At 48.3% G+C, this 17,935-nt stretch overlaps 1 non-coding gene across 1 annotated transcript; it reads left to right on the top strand.

Moving 5' to 3' along the window:
* The first annotated feature begins 7,505 nt into the window (after positions 1-7,505).
* On the top strand, positions 7,506-7,577 carry trnak-cuu. The gene has a single exon. It is a non-coding gene; the product is annotated as a tRNA-Lys (tRNA).
* Positions 7,578-17,935: the final 10,358 nt, after the last annotated feature.

Here is a 17,935-nt window from a genome sequence, read left to right as displayed (position 1 = left end):
ATCCAAACCCTGCTGCTGCCTGTGAACTTGCTGATGTCTGTTCAGGTTGTTTGACTGAGTGAATCTCCTCCCACACGCAGAGCAGTTAAACAGCCTCTCCGCAGGACCACTCCCACATGTGGGCGACACAGCAGCAGTGGTTAACACTGTTGCTTCACAGCACCAGGGTCCCAGGTTTGATTCCCGGCTTGGGTCACTGTCTGTGCGGAGACTGCTCATTGTCCCAGCGTCTGTGTGGGTTTCCTCCGGGTGCTCCGGTTTCCCCCCACAGTCCAGGTCAGGTGGATTGGCCATGCTAAATTGCCGTTCGTGTCCAAAAAGGGTAGGTGGGGTTATGGGTTAGGTTGGAGGTATGGGCTGAAGTAAGGTGCTCTTTACAAGGGTCGGTGCACTCGATGGGCCGAATGTCCTCCATCTGCACTGTAAATTCTATGATTCTGTTTCAGTGTGAACTCGCTGGTGTTTCAGCAGGTTCGATTTACTTTTAAATCTCTTTTCACAATCAGAACATTTGAAAGGTTTCTGATCAGTGTGAACAAGCTGGTGTGAAGTCAGGTAGGATGACCGAGTGAATTTCTTCTCACACACGGGGCAAGTGTACGGTCTCTCCCCAGTGTGAACTCGCTGGTGTATCAGAAGGTAGGATGAACATGTGAATCTCTTCTCACACATGGAGCAGGTGAATGGCCTCTCCCCAGGGTGAGTGCGTTCGTGTATCAGTAAACAGCTTTTTCAAAGCTCTTACAGTCAGCACATTTAAAAGGTCTCTGGTCAGAGTGGACCTAACGGTGAGCCCGGAGATTTGACGAAACATTAAATCCCTTCCCACATTCCAGACAGGTGAATGGCCTCTCCCCAGTGTGAGTACGTTGATGTCTCAGTAAATCCATTCTGCGTTTATAGCTCTTTTCACAGTCAGCACATTTAAAAGGTCTCTGATCAGTATGAACAAGTTGATGTTTCTGGAGGTGGGATGACCGAATGAATCCCTTCCCACACACGGAGCAGGTGAATGGCCTCTCCCCAGTGTGAGTGCGTTGATGTGTCAGTAAATCATATCTGTTTTTATAGCTCTTTTCACAGTCAGCACATTTAAACGGTCTCTCATCGTTATGAACAAGTTGATGTTTCAGGAGGTGGTTTGACTGAGTGAATCCCTTCCCACACACGGAGCAGGTGAACGGCCTCTCCCCAGTGTGAGTTCGTTGATGTATCAGTAAATTAATTCTGCTTTTAAAGCTCTTCTCACAGTCAGCACATTTAAATGGTCTCTGATCAGTATGAACAAGTTGGTGTCTCAGGAAGTGGGATGACCGAGTGAATCCCTTCCCACACACAGAGCAGGTGAATGGCCTTTCCCCAGTGTGAGTGCGTTGATGAGTTTCCAATTCAGACGGGTAATTGAATCCCATCCCACAGTCCCCACATTTCCATGGTTTCTCCATGGTTATCGACATGTTATCAGGAGTAGGTGGGATGCAGATTTGACGTCACTATCAGATCAGCCGTGATGTAATTAAATGGTGGAACAGGTTCACGGGGCTGAATGTCCTGTTGCTGCTTCTTGATTCCTTTGGTGCGAATGTCCTTGTGTCTCTCCAGCTTGGATCATCAGTTGAAGCCAGAGTACGGTGTCTCCCTGATGTAAATGCTGCAATTTAATTTCATGCTGTGTGATTGGTTAAAGCTCAGTTCCAGCTAACTGTGGAAAATTACTTAGATGTCTGTGTCTCGGTGCTTTTCCAATCAAAGCGATTTTTGAATTTTTTTCCCAAAAGACAAAACAAACATTTCTCCTTCCACGTTGAAAGGCCGGTCCTGATGAATCAAGTGACTCTGTCAGATTTCAACATGATGTTTGCATCCGCAAATATTCTGTAAAAGATTACATTGAATATTGTGAATATATAAGATATAAAGAGGCCATTCTGTCACAGATTCTGCTGCTGTCAATACTCAGCACACATCTCCAACTGTCACACCTATCAAATCTCAGCCCTTCAGCTGAATTTCGGTTCCATTTTCTCTCATGTGCTTGTCCCGTTTCCTTTTGAAAACATCTCAGCACTTTCCTCAACTCCTTTCCATGGTAATGAGTTGCACATTCTAAACCTGTGAGTAAGTACATTGGTCCGTATTGTCCCCTTGGATTTATTCGTAACTATCTTGTATTTATGACTTGTTGTTTATTGATGGTCACTCTTTCACATCACCCCTCTCCAAACTACTGACAATTTAAGAGATTTATAGCGGGTCACTGCTTAATTTGTTGTTGTCAATAGAAATAGGGCCCCACTTCATTTAATTTTCCTGATCGCTGTAATCTCTCATGTTACAAAAGTCATCACTGTCAATGCAGAATAAAATTCGCAAAGAGACAAACCTTTCTGTTGGGTTCAGTTTGTTGTGTGCAAATTCTCCAATTCTAACCCCCTCTAAAAGGAGTTTACAAAAGCCATCACTGTCAGTCCAGGATAGAAACTCTGAACAGACAATTCTAGTTTCTCTGGAACATTTTTCTCTCTCTTGTTCTCCCAAAGCTGTAAATCCCCGTCCCACACACTCTCCCTCCTCCCTGGGCTGAAATCCAAACCCATCTCACCATCTCTTTCCTCCACTCCCAGTTTTCTCCCTCTCCTCTGCCTGGGTTCAGTTCTCCAGCTCCTGTCTGCAGACTGACAATAAAATCAATGGGTCTTATTGGGGGTTTGGGGCCTCCAGCGGGTGTTTGTGAATCCTCCCCGTCCACCTGCCAGGGTTTCCTTCCTTTCCGGAGATCAGAGTCCTCACTGATTTGAGTGCAAAGTGTAAGCTCTTACTTCTTGTCCCCCCTCCCCCATCCTGTGATGTGAACCACCCTCCAGTGTGTGAAGCAGGATGGTGCCCGTTAACCTGGGCCTGTTCCCGGGAGGGAGGGAGAAGTTCCGCAGCTGCAAACCAGGGAGCTGACAATGATGGTGAAGGGTTTGCTCCAGCTCACAATGCCCGGGAACTGATTGACGGTGGGTTCAGACCAATAGGAAGAAGGGACGGGCCTGGAAGACCAAACAAGAACGGCTGGTCCTCCAGCCAATCAGAGTGAATAGGAGGCGGGGCAAAGCCGGGGCTCTCACTTCCTTCACATGCGCTCAGCCCCCCGGGTCTGTCTCGGGGAAAAGCCCGAGCAGCTTTCGCCAGTTCAGCTGCTGTTTCTGAGCTTCGTATTCGGGGCTTGGGCTGCACGGAGTGTTTATAAAACCTCCCGACCCATCCGCCGGCTCCATCCCTCCCCCATGCCTCACCCGATCGAATTTGACCGGCTGAGGATTTCCACCCTACCGCCTAAATCCTGAGTTGTCATCGGTACTGCGCAATCTGAAACATCACAGCATTCAGAACGGGGAGAGACCCTACTCATGCTTCTGTGGAGACAAGGGCACCACGATAGCACAGTGGGTAGCAATGTCGATTCATAGCACCAGGGACCTGGGTTCGACTCCTGGCTGGGTCACTGTCTGTGGAGACTGCACATTCTCCCCGTGTCTGTGTGGGATTCCTCCGGGTGTTCCTATTTCCTCCCACAAGTCCCAAAAAACGTGCTGTTAGGTGATTTGGACATTCTGAATTCTCCCTCTGAGTACCCGAGTAGGCGTCGGAGTGCGGCGACGAAGGGATTTTCTCAGTAACCATTGCAGTGTTCAAAGCCTTTTTGTGACACTAATAAACTTTATTATTCAATTGATTGTCAAACGTGGAGAGGGACAAGGACACCAGCAGCATGCTGAAACCGTGGAAATAGGAACTGGTTTAGCACAGGGCTAAATCACTGACTTTTAAAGCAGACCAAGGCAGGCCAGCAGCACGGTTCAATTCCCGTACCAGCCTCCCCGAACAGGCGCCGGAATGTGGCGACTAGGGGCTTTTCACAATAACTTCATTTGAAACCTCCTTGCGACAGTAAGCGATTTTCATTTCATTTGTCATGTGGGGACTGTGGGAAGGGATTCAAGTCCCCATGTGAGCTGGGGACTTATCTCCGCAGTCACACCGGCGACGGACCAATCAAAGGGATTCACTCAGTTATCCGAGTGAGGATTTACCAAGATGTGGGAGCCAAGCTGGTGAGTGAGCGGCCTTTAATAAAGTTCAGGCTGCTCTATGTAAGAAAGGAGTTTGATTCGGGATGGTTTACCCGGCAAAGCTGCGGGTTACAAATGAGTCCAAAGATTTCCATTTCAAGACACTGGAGGAGGCGAATACCTTTATTGTAAAGCATGGACTGGGGTCCAGTTATCTGTATTGGACAAGATCTACGTTCCCTGTGGGATGGGATGGGTGTTGTGATATCCTCTATATAGATTTGATATTTTCTGATAGAATCTGTTTCTCTGTGTGGGGTTGAAGAGAGATTGTCTTTCCAAAGCACAACGTAGATCTATGGGATGGGCCTGGGGGGAGAATTGAGTCTAGTGAGGCACTGCATTCTGAAGTATGTTTTATCCTCGAAGTGGGCAATATCGTTATTTTTATTTTCTGGTTGTCCCGGAGAGGAGCTGCCCCACCAGCAGTCAGCTGGTGACTGGGAGTGAGATGGAGGGGGGGGGGATGTGAAGCTGCAGCTGGTGAACCAATTTTGGCTGGCTGAACTAGCACAGCGTCTAGGCCGGAGCCCGGCGGGGGGGGGGGGGGGGGGGGGGGGGTTGGTTGGTGGAAAATGGGAGAGGGGGGTTCTAATCAATAAACGGGTCCCTCTTTCGGTCACCAGGATCGCTGCGGACACTAATGGGAGATATGTGGTGGTCAGTGGGTCACTGGCGGGTATATTGGCGGTGCTGGTGAATGGCAAAGCCCCTAACTGGGACAATATGGCATTTGTAAAAAAAATTGTTTGGATCCATCCCAGACCTGGATGCATATCAATCAATGCTTGGCGGAGACTTCACTTGTGTACTGGATTTGGAAATGGACTGGTCCAAGCCCATTCAACCGCTATAAATACACAATAATGGAGTGGAATCCGGACGGACCATCTGGCATGACCCAGGCACCGGAAACGACAACAGCAAACCCGGAAAAAAGATAAATCAATCTGTTCCCATCAGTAGATTGTAACAGAATTATGGGACACAGATTTAAGATTGTGAGCAAGATCTACAGGGGAGATAGGAGGTAGACATTTTACACAGTGAGTGATAATGATCTGGAACTCAATGCTTACACACAAAGGTCGATAATCTCCAGGTCCTGATAACTCGAATGGTGCTGTCAGAATTTGATGTGAGGATTGGTTGTGAGTTTCCTGTCTGCGAATCCCTTTCTGAGTCCCTGTGAAAGAAGTTTACAAAGGCATCACTGTCAGTCCAGAAACAATATTCAAGAAACATAAATATTTCTCCTGGTTTGAATTTGCTGTGTGTAAATCCTCCCCTACTAATCCCCTGTAAAAGGAGTTTCCAAAATTAATCACCGTCAGTCCAGGATAGAAATTCACAACATTCTCCCCTCCTGCTCCCTGGTCCAGGATGACCGCTCATGCCCCCGCTGCACACTGACCCTCTTGTCATCAGCAGTCCCCTGATTTGAGGGTGATGTTGACTCAGGGTTGTGAGTTTCTGACCTGGGTCTTCCTGTGGCTGAACAGAGCCGCAGAGCTTTGGACACATGGGGCAGGATGTCCAATAAGACAGTGAAATCCAGAGAACATAGAACATAGAACAGTACAGCACAGAACAGGCCCTTCGGCCCTCGATGTTGTGCCGAGCAATGATCACCCTACTCAAACCCACGTATCCACTCTATACCCGTAACCCAACAACCCCCCCTTAACCTTACTTTTACGACACTACGGGCAATTTAGCATGGCCAATCCACCTAACCCGCACATCTTTGGACTGTGGGAGGAAACCGAACATGATTGGCTTCCATTTCTTTCCATCTCTGCCACCGCTTTGCATCATCAATAAGACATTGGGACTCAAAGACTAATCCAGTTTGATGGACAAGTTGTCTCCATTCTGAACAATGGGGAACAAGCCCCTCCCACTCACTGAAACATCGCCCCGACAAAGATGAGAAACGCGCATGCGCCCTGATGCACATCCAATAAAGATGGCGGCCGTTAACCCGAGCCGAACATGAGGAGCTGCAACTCCGCTCGGTACAAACGGGGTCCCGTAACTTTTCCGAGGATTGCGGCTTACAACAACTTTACACGTTTCCGCCCATCCCCGCGATCTCTCGCTCCCTCTATATTGTTAAACGCCTGTTATCAATTTCCGATCTGAAGACACAGGCCTTCACCTTCGCCATTACCCACACTGCGCATGCTTCAATCACAGCGGGCCCCGCCCCTCATTCACTCCGATTGGTTGGAGGACCAGCCGCTCTCTGTCGGTCCTCCAGGCCCGGGGCGGGGCTCCTCTTCCTCTTGGCCGTGAGCTGCCATCAATCACCCGGGCATTGTGACGGTGACAGATGGTGAGAGCGGCCACAGGCTGAGGCTGACTGGCTGATTGTCCAATAATAACAGTGAGAGTCTCAGTGGGACAATCAGACAATAATAGTGGAGATGGGGCCCAGAGGAGAAACAGCAAAGGATTCACTCACTTTGAGAGCAACAAACACAGTGTCTGTTCCCATAACAAGAGTCAGGCTGCAGTGTGTGAGTGAACACATCATTGCATCCAATGTAGAATCATAGCATTCCCTCAGTGCAGAAGGAGGCCATTTGGCCCATCGAGTCTGTAGCAACCCTCTGAACGAGCACCATACATTGGCGAATTCCCCACCCTATTCCTGCAACACCTCCCAGGGACAAATCAGCACAGCCAATCCATCTAATCTGCACACTTTTGGACTGTGGGAGGAAACCTGAGCACCCGGAAAGGAAATCTACGCAGATGCAGGAAAACGCCACAGAGACAGTGACCCAAGGTCGAAATGAATCATAGAATCTACAGTGCAGAAGGAAACCATTCGGCCCATCGAGTCTGCACCGGCGTTACCTGATCTGGCCAACTCACTGAAATGTGGTTAATTCTGAATTGCCTAGCAAGCCACTCAGTTTAAGGGCAATTAGGAATGGGCAACCAAGCTGGTTTGCCCGTAAAACTCACATCCCATAAAGAATAGAGAAAATAAAAGGGCTGTTTCCAGTTCCAGTTTCCAAGGAATCGGTACTGGGCCCTTCACTCCTGGTTTACATCATTGATTTGAAAGTAAATGGAGGAACATGAGGAAGAAGTTTACCTGTGACACAAAAATTATTAAACACCAGTGATAGTGAGGAAGGAAGTTGGAGGGAAAACAAGGCAAAGGATTACATGATAAATGGCAGGACAGGGCTAGTTAGGCCAGAGCTAGATTCCTGTGCACATGAAGATTGCACAGAGAGAGCACAGAGGGTATTTAAGAACATTGACCAGAAATTGACAATGTTTGCTCAGAAGAAAGTTTGGATAAACTGGGGCTGTTATCTTTGGAACAGAAAAGACTGAGGGGAAACCAAAATGAAATTATGAAAAGCAGCCTGGCTAGCTCAGTCGGTAGAGCATGGGACTCTTAATCCCAGGGTCGTGGTTCAAGATCCACATTGGGCGCTTCAGCTTCTTTAATGTGAGAAAATTGAGCCGAACTGTTTTATGGGTGGCATGGTACCAGTGGTTAGCACTGTTGCTTCACAGCACCAGGGTCCAATTTCCACTTGGGACACTGTCTGCACAGTCTTCACGTTCTCCCAGTGTCTGTATGGGTTTCCTCCCACAAGTCCCGAAAGACATGCTTGTTAGGTGAATTGGACATTCTGAATTCTCCCTCTGTGTACCGAGCGTGGTTATGGGGATTTTCACAATAACTTCATTGCAGTGTTAATGTAAGCCTACTTGTGACAATAGTAAAGATTATTCTAAATGTATAAAATTCTGGAGTTTCATGGTGGCACAGTGGTTGTGTGCCTGCGTGCGGGGGGACCCGGGTTCAATCCTGGCCCTGGGTCACAGTCTGTAAGGAGTTTGCACATTCTCACATTGTCTGTGTGGGCTTCACCCCCACAACCCAAATATGTGCAGGGGAGGTGGCTTGGCCAAATTAAATTGCCCCTTGATTGGAAAAAATATAAATTTATATATTTTTTTAATTTGGAGGGATCTAAATAGATTGGATAGGAGGATCCTATTCCCTTTGGTTGAGGGATACATATAAAAGAGGGCAGAGATTTAGGAAAGGACTAGGAGGTTCAGAGGGTGGTGAGAATCTGTGACGTGCTGCCCAAAATGATGGCAGAAACCCTCATAACATTTAAAAACTATTTAGATAGCCATATGAATTGATGTAACTTAAATGTACAGAGCACAATCTGGAATTAAAATTTTTTTTTAAAGAGTATCCAATAATTTTTTTCCAATTAAGGGGCAATCTAGCATGGCCAATCCACCTATCTTTGGGTGGTGGGGGTAAAACCCACGCAAACTCACGTACAGTGACCCAGAGCCAGGATCGAACCTGGGACCTCAGCACCGTGGTACAGGAAGACGAACCCACTGCGCCGCCATGCTGCCCTCACAATCTGGAAATTGAGATTAGGCTGAATACCTTACCCAGTAGCCATGATCAGCTGCATTAAATGCAACAGGAACAATAAATTTTGATAAAATCCGGGATAGTATCAAGGTCAGCAGTTTGCCCAGTTTACCTGCCAAGTATGCAAATGTGGTAATTGAAAAATTTACCTGCGTACATAAGAGTACAATAGCAAATTATTTAACTTCCCCAATGTGATTGGTGTAATTAGTCTCAAATTTAACCCGGAATGGTCATTAAAAGTTTCCCAGTCACTCTGATATCTGAATTATTTGTCCAGACAGAACAGACAAACCATTTTACCTCCCAACGATATTCAGGTCCTGATGAATCGAGTAACTCAGTCAGAGGATGTGATGTTTGGTTTGAAGTTCCCGTTGGCAAATCCTCCTCTTTCCAAAGGAATTTCCAAAGGAATTTCACTCAATCCTGGAGAGAAATTTACAAGATTCTCTCTTCTGGCTTCCGGTTCCTGGATGGCCGCGCATGCGCCCTGCTGCACATTTCCGCTGAGAAAGATGGCGGACGCGCAGGCGCCCTGCGGCATATCGCCCCCTAAACAGATAACAGCCATTAAGAGGGGCCGATCAGACAGAAAATCACCGATGCGGCCGCCCCATTCGGTACAAACACCGAACTGTATCAAAAGTGCCGGAACCAATTTATCGCCCTGAGGAACGTAATTGAATAATGGCGGAGAAGGTTACCCAGAATGCCGGGCGAGGAGGAATACACCCTGTCTCCATCACAGGAGCCAGAACACGCAGGCGCCAGTATGCCCCACCCCCCGATGTCGTCTCTCTGTGCGGAGCATGCGCGGTGCTGCTCCGGGCTGAGCGCAGCCGCAGTGAGAGTGAGTGCGGCTCCCAGAGGCTGAATGAGAGCCGCCGCGAGCGGGGACAATGGTGAGAACCCAAACCCCCCCAATAAGACCCATTGGTTTTATTGTCAGTCTGCAGACAGGAAGTGAACCCAGGCAGAGGAGAGGGAGGGAAAAAACTGGGAGTGGAGGAAAGGGCAGCACGGTAGCATTGTGGATAGCACAATGGCTTCACAGCTCCAGGGTCCCAGGTTCGATTCCGGCTTGGGTCACTGTCTGTGCGGAGTCTGCACATCCTCCCCGTGTCTGCGTGGGTTTCCTCCGGGTACTCCGGTGTCCTCCCACAGTCCAAAGATGTGCAGTTTAGGTGGATTGGCCATGATAAATTGCCCTTAGTGTGCAAAATTGCCCTTAGTGTCGGGTGGGGTTATTGGGATAGGGTGGAGGTGTTGAACTTGGGTAGGCTCTTTCCAAGAGCCGGTGCAGACTCGATGAGCCGGTGCAGACTCGATGGGCCGAATGGCCTCCTTCCGCACTGTAAATTCTATGATCTAATTCTATGAGATGGTGAGATGGGTTTGGATTTCAGCCCAGGGAGGAGGGAGAGTGTGTGGGACGGGGATTTACAGCTTTGGGGGAACAAGAGAGGAAAAAATGTTCCAGAGAAACTAGAATTGTCTGTTCAGAATTTCTATCCTGGACTGACAGTGATGGTTTTTGTAAACTCCTTTTACAGGATATTGGATGTGGAGGATTGGCCGACAGAAAACTCAAAACCAAACATCACATTGAGATCTGACAGCCACTCGATTCATCAGGAGCTGAATATCATCAGTCTTTGAAACTGGAAGGAGAAATATTTGTCTCTTCCATTTGAGGAAAAAAATTTGAAAGATCAGTGTGACTGGAAAAGCACCGAGACACACACACCCGAATGAGAGTGTTTCATTGCACTGACTGACTGGAAAGAGCTTGAACTAGTTACACATCCTAAAAGAAAATCACACCATTCACAGCAGGGAGAAACTATACTCCTGTTGCGTGTGTCGACAATGCTTTAAGCGGGAGTGACATAACAACACCCTCACCATGGAGAAACCGTGGAAATGTGCGGACTGTGGGAAGGGATTCAGTTACCCATCACAACTGGAAGTTCATCGTCGCAGTCACACTGGTGAGAGACCGTTCATTTGCTCCATTTGTGGGAAGAGATTCACACATTCATACAACCTTCTGACACACCAGCGAGTTCACACTGAGGAGAGGCCATTCACCTGCCCTTTTTGTGGGAAGGGATTCACTCGGTCATTCCACGTTGTGACTCATCAGCTTGTTCACACTGGTAAGAGACCGTTTATATGTCCTGTCTGTGAGAAGAGTTTTAAATGTAAAAAGGATCTGCTGACACATCAACGTATTCACACTGGAGAGAGACCGTTCTCCTGCTCCCTGTGTGGGAAAGGATTCATTCAGTCATCCCACCTGCAGACACATCAACTTGTTCATTCTGATAACAAATCTTTTAACTGTCCTGACTGTGAGAAGAGCTTTAAAAACAAAAAGGATTTACGAACACACCAATATGCTCACACTGGGGAGAGGCCATTCACCTGCTCTGTGTGCGGGAAAGGTTTCAGCCGTCCATCTGCCCTACTGACCCACCAGAGAATTCACACCGGGGAGAGGCCATTTACCTGCTCTGACTGTGGGAAGGGATTCATTAATTCATCAAACCTTCTGATACACCAGCAGCTTCATACAGGGGATAGACCGTTCACCTGTTCTGACTGTGGGAAGGGATTCACACGTTCATACAACCTTCTGACACATCAGCAGGTTCACAGTGAGGAGAGGCCGTTCACTTGCACAGTGTGTGGGAAGGGATTCACTCGTTCATCCAACCTATTGAATCACCAACGAGTTCACACTGGGGAGAGGCCATTCACCTGCTCTGTGTGTGGAAAGGGATTCAGTCAGTCATCCAACCTGCTGACACACCAGAGAGTTCACAGTGGGGAGAGGCCGTTCACCTGCTCCAGATGTGGGAAGGAATTTTCTCATTCATCTTATCTTCTGAAACATCATCGCATTCACACTGGGGAGAGGCCATTCACCTGTAATGTCTGTGGAAAGGGATTTACTCAGTCATCCCACTTGCTAACACACCAGCGAGTTCACAAGCGATGACAAATTTTGGATTCTTCCTTTATTGATGCTGTTAATCATGTTCAGGAGTGAATCAGTTTCACTGTGACAGTCTTAATCTGTTGATGAGGTTTAAAATTCTGAATAAATGTGAAATAAATAAGCTTGGTTTGAAATGTTGTCGCAGATTTTTGTCTTTCCCACCTGAGTGTTTAACATCACCTGTCTGGAGCTCAGAAAGGACAATCTGGGGAAGTATCATACAGCAGGAACAGAACTTCAGCCTGGACACAGTCCTTCAGGGTCACACTGAGAGGGACAAATGACACTTGGGTCTTTCTCATCTCTCTTCACTGACAGCAAAGTCCCCGTGTGGGTTAATCCTGAGGTGTGAGTGGAATATTTCCCAGCTGTTCTCTTCCATGGTTCAGCGCTCCTCAACACGGAACAGAAGCTCCTTTATGACTGTGTTTAGAGTCAGGAAGAACAATGGTGAATGCTGGAAATGTGCTGTCAAATCAGAGGTTGGTGGACAACTGTGATGTTCCTGATTGAATGTAAAGCAGCTTATTTAAGTTTCCAGACTGAAAATGTGGTCATGTGACAGTCACAATGAATTAATAGAAACCTACTGAAAATAGATTGTTGAAGTCTGCATTAAAATAGCAGCTGGAGGACTTCACGGGAGCCTGGTAACTGCCGGGACAATTTAAACAACAGTTTGATTCCCAGATAAAGAAGGATTGCCCAGCTAAGAATTCCACAGATTCTCTACCTTCTGATGGAAGAAATGTCTCCTCATCTCTGTCCTAAATTTGAGATCCCTTATTCTGAGATTATGCACTCTGGTCCCAGACTCTCCCACAATGCCAGACGCGACCCCGGAAACGAAACAGCGCCCTGGACCCCGCTAGCGCCCTGGACCCCGCCAGACGCAACCACCTACCTTCCACAAGGGCTGACGTCTCCCATCGGATCCCAGGATCATCCAGCAGCAGCCGCCGACCGAGGGAGCGAGGGAAACGCAGCTGTCTGCAGGTTAGACTGAAGCAACGCGGTTTCAAGACCCCTCTCCCCAGCATACTCCTGGCAAACGTCCAAGCGATTGAAAACAAGCTGGATGAACTTAACGCCAGACTTACATCTCAGAGGGAAGTAAGAGACTGCTGTGTGCTCTGTTTCACAGAGACATGGCTCATCCCCGCCTCACCGGACTGTGCCATACAACCTGAAGGCTTCTCTATTCACTGGGCGGACCACACGGCATCTTCAGGCAAAGCGAAGGGTGGAGGGGTTTGCCTCCTCATCAACTCCTCCTGGTGCTTGGATGTGGTGACCCTGGTGACCTACTGCTCCCCAGACCTGGAATACTTGACCATAAAGTGCCGCCCATACTATCTTCCACGTGAGTTCACTTCAGCCATTATCACAGCGATCTACATCCCACCCCAGGCAGAAGTGAGGAAGGCGCTGGATGAACTGTACACAGTCATAAACAACTATGAAACAGAACACCCGGAGGCCTTGTTCATTGTGGCCGGAGACTTCAACAAAGCCAACCTCAAGAGTGTACTGCCAAAATTCCACCAGCACATCTCCTGTCCCACCAGGTGCGACAACACTCTTGACCACTGCTATTCAAAAATCAAGGGCGCCTACCGTTCCATCCCCCGACCGCACTTTGGGAAATCAGACCATAAGACTGTGCTCCTTCTCCCGGCTTACAGGCAGAAACTCAAGCGGGAGAATCCAACTAAGAAGCTTGTGCAGTGCTGGTCCGAGGAGACAGAAGAGCTCTTACGTGACTGCTTAGAGACAGTGGACTGGTCCATATTTAAGAACTCAGCGACTAACTTAAATAAGTATGCCACCACCATCACAGACTTCATCAGCAAATGTGTGGACGACTGCGTGCCAAAAAAAAGCAGTACTTACGTTCCCCAACCGGAAACCATGGCTCACCACGAGATTGACTCCCTACTGAAGGACAGATCTGAGGTGTTCAAGGCAGACGACCCTCTCCTATACAAGAAATCCAGGTACGACCTCTGCAAACCCATCCAAGATACCAAGAGAGAATATCAAACTAGGCTAGAGTCACAGACAGACTCTCGGCGGTTGTGGCAAGGACTAAACAACATAACGGGCTACAAAGCGAAGCCGAGCAGTATCTCTGGCAGCACCACACCCCTCCCCGATGAACTTAATGCATTCTATGCTCAGTTCGAGCAGGTAACCAACAATCTGCTGTCGAGTGCTCCAGCAGCCCATAATTTACCCATACCCACCATCACAGTTTCCGAAGTCAGATCGGCCTTCCTGAAAGTGAACCCATAGAAGGCGATGGGCCCAGGCGGGATCCCTGGTCGTGCACTCAGAGCCTGCGTGGACCAGCTGGCAGAGGTAGCCACAGACATCCTTAACCTGTCCCTACTCCACTCCGAGGTCCCCACCTGCTTCAAGAAGACCACCATTACCAAAGAAGAACCAGGCAACGTGCCTGAATGACTACTGCCAGGTGGCCCTGACTTCAGTCGTAATGAAGTGCTTCGAGAGGCTGATCATGAAGCGCATCACCTCCATACTCCCGGAACGCCTTGACCCACTTCAATTCGCATACCGTCGCAACCGGTCCACATCAGATGCAATTTCCCTGGCCCTACACTCATCCCTAGAGCATCTCAAAAACAAGGACTCCTACATCAGACTCCTATTTATTGACGACAATGAATACCGCCCAGTCCATCACACAAACCTGCCTCCCATCCATGGACTCCATCTACACCTCCCGCTGCCGGGGGAAAGCGAACAGCATAATCAAGGATCCCTCCACCCGGCTTACTCACTTTTCCAACTTCTTCCATCGGGCAGGAGATACAGAAGTCTGAGAACACGCACAACCAGACTCAAAAACAGCTTCTTCCCCACTGTCATCGGACTCCTAAATTACCCTCTTATTGACTGACCTCATTAACACTACACCCTGTACGCTTCATCCGATGCCAATGCTTATGTAGTTACATTCTATATCTTGTGTTGCCCTATTATGTATTTTCTTGAATTGTGTTAATTCCCTTTTCTTCCATGTACTGAATGATCTGTTGAGCTGCTTGCAGAAAAATACTTTTCACTGTACCTCGGTACACGTGACAATAACAAATCCAATCCTAATCCAATAAACAAATACAATACAACAAGTCTTGTTACCCATCCCTGGCCTCACTTTCCTTTTAAGAAGTACCAAAAGTTGAAATTTCCCATTCTTCCTTTTCCTGTAGTTGTGACCCTCCTGATCTTTGTAATCTCCTCCACACCCCTTCAAGATCTCTGCACTCATGTAATTTCGGCCACTATAGCATTCCTGATTTATTCGGTCCACCATTACTGGCCTTTTATCATTTGACTGGGCCACAAGCTCTGGAATTTCCTCCTTCAATCTCTCCGACTCTCTCACTCACTTTCCCTCATTAAGATTATCCTTAAAATCTAATATCTCCTCTTGTGGATGAGTATCAATTGTTATTTTGTAACATTTCTCTGAAATGTCTCAAAAAGCTTTATTCTGTCAAAATAAATCTGAATTATTGTCACTGACCTGGCACATGTATCGTGTTCTGCCTCATAAATAGGAATTTGTAACTCAGAGTGAACAGTCTGTCATGATGAAACATTTAAAAAATGTTGCCCTTAACAATGATGGCGACTGAGCCTGAACTGCGCTGCTGCTGCCCCCAATACAAATGGTGGGTGCGCGTGCGCACTGCTGCTAGTGCCCAAATAATGTTGATGTTTGCGGTGCGCATGCGCAACCTCCGCTCGCGCGCGATGGAGATGGCGGCTCCATCGTCCTGGTCTGTGAGAAAGCTGCAGGCCCCGCTCAGGGCCCCCGGTACCGGTAGGTTATTTTTACGGGTTTTCGGTTTATGTAACATATTTACGAAGTGTGTCCAATAACGCGCCTGATTCATTTTTCCCTCGGTTACGCCATTCCCACCTTTACGGATTGTGGCATCCGAGAAAGAACTTTCTCTGCGCCGCCATTAATTGCACTGCGGATGCTTCACTCGGCCCGTCATTCACTCCGATTAGCTGGAGGACCAGCCACTCCCGACTGGTCCTCCGAATCCGCCCCCTGAACCCTATTGGTCAGGAGCTGCCGTCAATCATTGTCTGCGCATTGTGAGGTGTCAGGTGAGAGGTCAGTGCAGGGGGGTGGGGTTTACAAATCCGAGCGTGGCCCCCAGTGCCGAGTGTGAAACAATGAACATTCTCCACTCTCACTGTCCGCCGGGATTGGACATGCGCCATGTGACTTCCGATTGTACTGTCACTTCCGGCTTCTCTCCACAACAGACCAGGGGGAGACACTGAAGGATTATTTCCACAGAAGGAAATAATCTATCTCCACTTGGAGAGGTAAGGTTTGATCAGGAATAGTCAACATGGCTTTGTCAGAGGGATAAAAGCAAATTACTGCGGATGCTGGAATCTGAAACGAAAGGGAAAATGCTGGAAAATCTCAGCAAGTCTGGCACAAAGAGTCATCGGACTCGAAACGTTAGCTCTTTTCTCTCCCTATACAGATGCTGCCAGACTTGCTGAGATGTTCCAGCATTTTCCCTTTCGTGCCTTTGTCAGAGGGATGTCTTCTCAGTAAAGTGAAGCAGGGTGACACCAGGGTGAAGAAGGAGGAGAAGCCCCTGGTCACCAGCAGCGTATGGGTGTTGAAGGGGTATTCGGGCCGCAGGCCGGCCCGGGCATCGGAGCGCCCGGCCAGGCCCAGCTCCTGCAGTGAGAGCGGCCACACCTGTAGCGAGACCGTGTTGTTTCCGCCAGCGTTGCGGGCCACACAGTGGTAGATGCTGAAGTCCATGCGGCGGACCGAAGTGATCTGCAGGCTGCCGTCCGGCAGAGCTGGGGCCTGGAGAGGAGCGGGGGCAACAGGGGGCAGGCGGGGGTCCCACCTCCCCAGACACACATCCACACACAGCACACCTTCCCGCAGACACACACCCACACACAGCACACCTCCCCCAGCCACACACAGGACACCTCTCTCCCCCCCCCCCCCCCCACACACCTCACACACACACAGGATAGATTAGGTGAATGAATAAATTTGTGGCAGACTTGAATTGAATGTAAGCAAGTGTGAGATTATCCGTTCTGGACCAAAAAAGGATAGAGCAGAGTATTTCTCAATGGAAAGAGGTTAGGGGTACAGTAAATGTTCAAAGAGACTATGGTTCAGGTGCAGAGATTCTTAAAATGTCACAGACAAGTCCAGAAAATAATCAAAATGGCTAAAGGCATTTAATCTAGAGGATTGGAGTATAAAGAGACAGAGGTTATGCTGCAGCTATACAAAACCCTGTAAGACCCCACTTGGAGAACTGTGAGCCATTCTGGGAACCACACCTTAGGGAGGGTATTTTGGTCTTGGAGGGACTGCAATAAAGATTTACTAAAGTGATACCCCACGATACCCAGATGAAGGGGGTTACGTTACGACGGGAGATTAACAAATTAGGCCTCTTTTGCAAGAATTTAGAAGGTTAAGGTGTGATCTGGTTGAAGTAGTGAAGATATTAACGGAAGACGGGTAGATAAAAGATAACTATTTCCACTGGTTGGAGATTCTAAAACTGGGATCATTGTCCAAAAATCAGGGGCTGGACCGTTTGGGAGAGATGTTCAGAAGAACTTCTTCACACACAGGGTGGGAGAGGTTTGGAACTCTCTCCCCACAAACAGCAGGTGAAGCTGGATCAGTTGTTAAGTTTAAATCTGTAGGTAGAGTTTTGTTAGCAAAGATATTAATGGATGTGAAGTTAGGTCACAGATCAGCCACTGATCTTACTAAATGGCAGGACAGACTCGAGGGGCTGAATGGCCTTCTCCCTGTCCCTATGTGTATTCTGTGAAATTCAGACAACACCATGACAGGGAAAGTGTCCGGATTAGAACCTGAGTTAGTCCGAGCTGCAAACCATCCCTCCAGATGCTGGCTCCTTCATGGATTTAATGAAGGTCAAGGCAATAGTTGGATTATTGAAAGACTTGACGGAGTTGTTGGATACCATTTTTCAGGTTGCAGGATAAAGCCTGACAGAATTCGCTCCCCACAGCCTTCAAACGCTTTTGAACTTCATCGAAGCCTCGATGCTTTGTTGTGTTGCTGCTGCCGAAAAGTCCTGGAAGAAGTAAATCCTCACTCCCGCCTGGAGCCAGGTGCTACCTCGCCGTTCCCTCTCCAGGACTTTCTGTCAATTTGTGGAAGTGAATGATTACAGGCCTGGGATGAAAACTATCCCTCGGACTCAAAGACCGATGCACCCTTTCTAATTTGAAACACCCAGGCTTCATAGCCAGCTTGAGAAAACGTCACAGTCAGTCCTCGAAGAACCTACGGGA

The sequence above is a fragment of the Scyliorhinus canicula genome, unplaced genomic scaffold, assembly GCF_902713615.1.
Source record: "Scyliorhinus canicula unplaced genomic scaffold, sScyCan1.1, whole genome shotgun sequence".
Taxonomy (NCBI): domain Eukaryota; kingdom Metazoa; phylum Chordata; class Chondrichthyes; order Carcharhiniformes; family Scyliorhinidae; genus Scyliorhinus; species Scyliorhinus canicula.
This window is presented reverse-complemented; position numbering and strand designations above follow the sequence as displayed.